Here is a 5405-nt window from a genome sequence, read left to right as displayed (position 1 = left end):
ACATGAACAACAAGAACAAGAACAGCAAGAAAAAAATAACAACAACAACAAAAATAAGAACAACAACAACAACAAGAACAAGAACATGAACAACCGGAACAACAAGAACAACAAGAACAACAACAACAACAACAACTAGAACAACAACAACAAGAACGACAAGAACAACAAGAACAACTAGAACAACAAGAACAACAAGAACAACAAGAACAACGAGAACAACAAGAACAACAAGAACAACAAGAACAACAAGAACAACAAGAACAACAAGAACAACAAGAACAACAATAACAACAACAACAACATGACCAGAAAGAACAACAAGAACAACAAGAACAACAAGAACAAGAACAGCAAGAAAAACAACAACAACAAAAATAAGAACAACAACAACAACAAGAGCAACAAGAACAACAACAACAACAACCGGAACAACAAGAACAACAAGAACAACCAGAACAACAACAACAAGAACAACTAGAACAACAACAACAAGAACACCAACAAGCACAACAGGAACAAGAGCAACAACAGCAACAAGAGCAACAAGAGCAACAAGAGCAACAAGATCAACAAGAGCAACAAGATCAACAAGAGCAACAAGAACAACAAGAACAACAAGAACAACAAGAACAGCAAGAACAACAAGAACAACAAGAACAACAAGAACAACAAGAACAACAAGAACAACAAGAACAACAAGAACAACTAGAACAACAAGAACAGCAAGAACAACAAGAACAACAAGAACAACGAGGACAACGAGAACAACGAGAGCAACGAGAGCAACGAGAACAACGAGAACAACGAGAACAACGAGAACAACGAGAACAACGAGAACAACAAGAACAGCAAAAGAACAACAAGAACAACAAGAACAACAAGAACAACAAGAACAACAAGAACAACAAGAACAACAAGAACAACAAGAACAACAAGAACAACAAGAACAACAAGAACAACAAGAACAACAAGAACAACAAGAACAACAAGAACAACAAGAACAAAAAGAACAACAAGAACAACAAGAACAACAAGAACAACAAGAACGACAAGAACGACAAGAACGACAAGAACACAAAGAACAACAAGAACAACAAGAAGAACATGAACAACAAGAACAACAAGAACAACAAGAACAACAAGAACAACAAGAACAACAAGGACAACAACAACAATAACAACAACAAGAACAACAAGAACAGCAAGAGCAACAACAACAACAACAAGAACAACATGAACAACAAGAACATCAACAACCAGAACAACAAGAGCAACATGAGCAACAAGAACAACAAGAACAACAAGAACAACAAGAACAACAAGAACAACAAGAACGGCAAGGACAACAACAACAACAACAACAACAACAAGAACAGAAAGAACAACAAGGACAACAAGGACAAGAACAACAATAACAACAACAACAACATGACCAGAAAGAACAACAAGAACAACAAGAACAACAAGAACAAGAACAGCAAGAAAAACAACAACAACAAAAATAAGAACAACAACAACAACAAGAGCAACAAGAACAACAACAACAACAACAAGGACAACAAGAACAAGAACAGCAAGAACAACAACAACAAGAACTACATGAACAACAACAACAAGAACAACAAGAACAACAACAACAACAGGAACAACAAGAACCACAACGACAAGAACAACAACAACAAGAACAACAATACCAAGAACAACAAGAACAACAAGAAGAACAACAAGAGCAACAAGGGCAACAAGAGCAACAAGAACAACTAGAACAACAAGAACAGCAAGAACAACAAGAACAACAAGAACAACGAGGACAACGAGAACAACGAGAGCAACGAGAGCAACGAGAACAACGAGAACAACGAGAAAAACGAGAACAACGAGAACAACAAGAACAGCAAAAAGAACAACAAGAACAACAAGAACAACAAGAACAACAAGAACAACAAGAACAACAAGAACAACAAGAACAACAAGAACAACAAGAACAACAAGAACAACAAGAACTACAACAACAAGGACAACAACAACAACTACAACGAGAACAGCAAGAACAACAAGAACTACAACAACAAGGACAACAACAACAACTACAACGAGAACAGCAAGAACAACAACAACGAGAAAAACAACAAGAACAACAAGAACAACAAGAACAACAAGAACAACAAGAACAACAAGAACAACAAGAACAACAAGAACAACAAGAACAACAAGAACAACAAGAACAACAAGAACAACAAGAACAACAAGAACAACAAGAACAACAAGAACAACAAGAACAACAAGAACAACAAGAACAACAAGAACAACAAGAATAACAAGAACAAGAACAACAAGAACAACCGGAACATCAAGAACAACAAGAACAACCAGAACAACAACAACAAGGACAACTAGAACAACAACAAGAAGAACAACAAGAACAACATGAACAACAAAAACAACAAGAACAACAAGAACAACAAGAACAACAAGAACAACAAGAACAACAAGAACAACAAGAACAACAAGAACAACAAGAACAACAAGAACAACAAGAACAACAAGAACAACAAGAACAACAAGAACAACAAGAACAACAAGAACAACAAGAACAACAAGAACAACAAGAACAACAAGAACAACAAGAACAACAAGAACAACAAGAACAACAAGAACAACAAGAACAACAAGAACAACAAGAACAACAAGAACAACAAGAACAACAAGAACAACAAGAACAACAAGAACGACAAGAACGACAAGAACGACAAGAACAAAAAGAACAACAAGAACAACAAGAAGCACATGAACAACAAGAACAACAAGAACAACAAGAACAACAAGAACAACAAGAACAACAAGAACAACAAGAACAACAAGAACAACAAGAACAACAACAACAATAACAACAACAAGAACAACAAGAACAGCAAGAGCAACAACAACAACAACAAGAACAACATGAACAACAAGAACATCAACAACCAGAACAACAAGAGCAACAACAGCAACAAGAGCAACAAGAGCAACATGAGCAACAAGAACAACAAGAACAACAAGAACAACAAGAACAACAACAACAAGAACAGAAAGAACAACAAGGACAACAAGGACAAGAACAGCAAGAGCAACAACAACAAGGACTACATGAACAACAACAACAAGAACAACAAGAACAACAACACCAACAGGAACAACAAGAACCACAACGACAAGAACAAAAACAACAAGAACAACAAAAACAAGAACAACAAGAACAACAACAAGAACAACAAGAGCAACAAGAACAACAAGAGCTACAAGAACATCAAGAGCAACGAGAGCAACAAGAGCAACAAGAACAACAAGATCAACAAGAACAACAAGCACAACAAGAACAACAAGGACAACCACAACAAGAAAAACAAGGACAACAACAACAACAAGGACAACTAGAACAACAACAAGAAGAACAACAAGGACAACAACAACAATAACAACAACAAGAACAACAAGTACAAGAAGAACAACAAGAACAACAAGAAAAACAAGAACAACCGGAACAACAAGAACAACAAGAACAACCAGAACAACAACAACAAGAACAACTAGAACAACAACAAGAACAACAACAACAACAACAAGAACAACAAAAACAACAAGAACAACAAGAACAACAAGAACAACAAGAACAACAAGAACAACAAGAACAACGAGAACAACAAGAACAACAAGAACAACAAGAACAACAAGAACAACAAGAACAACAAGAACAACAAGAACAACAATAACAACAACAACAACATGACCAGAAAGAACAACAAGAACAACAAGAACAACAAGAACAAGAACAGCAAGAAAAACAACAACAACAAAAATAAGAACAACAACAACAACAAGAGCAACAAGAACAACAACAACAACAACAAGAACAACAAGAACAACTAGAACAACAAGAACAGCAAGAACAACAAGAACAACAAGAACAACGAGGACAACGAGAACAACGAGAGCAACGAGAGCAACGAGAACAACGAGAACAACGAGAACAACGAGAACAACGAGAACAACGAGAACAACGAGAACAACGGGAACAACGGGAACAACGAGAACAACGAGAACAACAAGAACAACAAGAACAACAAGAACAACAAGAACAACAAGAACAACAAGAACAACAAGAACAACAAGAACAACAAGAACAACAAGAACAACAAGAACAACAAGAACAACAAGAACAACAAGAACAACAAGAACAACAAGACCAACAAGAACAACAAGAACAACAAGTACAACAAGGACAACAACAACAACAACAACAACAACAGCAACAACAACAACAAAAACAACATGACGAGCAAGAACAACAAGAACAACATGAACAACAAGAACAAGAACAGCAAGAAAAACAACAACAACAAAAATAAGAACAACAACAACAACAAGAGCAACAAGAACAACAACAACAACAACCGGAACAACAAGAACAACAAGAACAACCAGAACAACAACAACAAGAACAACTAGAACAACAACAACAAGAACACCAACAAGCGCAACAGGAACAAGAGCAACAAGAGCAACAAGAGCAACAAGAGCAACAAGAGCAACAAGATCAACAAGAGCAACAAGATCAACAAGAGCAACAAGATCAACAAGAGCAACAAGAACAACAAGAACAACAAGAACAACAAGAACAACAAGTTCAACAAGAACAACAAGAACAACAAGAACAACAAGAACAACCAGAACAACAAGAACAACAAGAACAACAAGAACAACAAGAACAACAAGAACAACAAGAACAACAAGAACAACCAGAACAACAAGAACAACAAGAACAACATGACCAGCATGAACAACATGAACAACAAGAACAAGAACAGCAAGAAAAAAATAACAACAACAACAAAAATAAGAACAACAACAACAACAAGAACAAGAACATGAACAACCGGAACAACAAGAACAACAAGAACAACAACAACAACAACAACTAGAACAACAACAACAAGAACGACAAGAACAACAAGAACAACTAGAACAACAAGAACAACAAGAACAACAAGAACAACGAGAACAACAAGAACAACAAGAACAACAAGAACAACAAGAACAACAAGAACAACAAGAACAACAAGAACAACAATAACAACAACAACAACATGACCAGAAAGAACAACAAGAACAACAAGAACAACAAGAACAAGAACAGCAAGAAAAACAACAACAACAAAAATAAGAACAACAACAACAACAAGAGCAACAAGAACAACAACAACAACAACCGGAACAACAAGAACAACAAGAACAACCAGAACAACAACAACAAGAACAACTAGAACAACAACAACAAGAACACCAACAAGCACAACAGGAACAAGAGCAACAACAGCAACAAGAGCAACAAGAGCAACAAGAGCAACAAGATCAACAAGAGC

The sequence above is a fragment of the Megalopta genalis genome, unplaced genomic scaffold, assembly GCF_051020955.1.
Source record: "Megalopta genalis isolate 19385.01 unplaced genomic scaffold, iyMegGena1_principal scaffold0027, whole genome shotgun sequence".
Classification (NCBI taxonomy): Eukaryota; Metazoa; Arthropoda; class Insecta; order Hymenoptera; family Halictidae; genus Megalopta; species Megalopta genalis.
The sequence above is the reverse complement of the archived record's forward strand: the minus strand, read 5'-3'. Positions refer to the sequence as shown.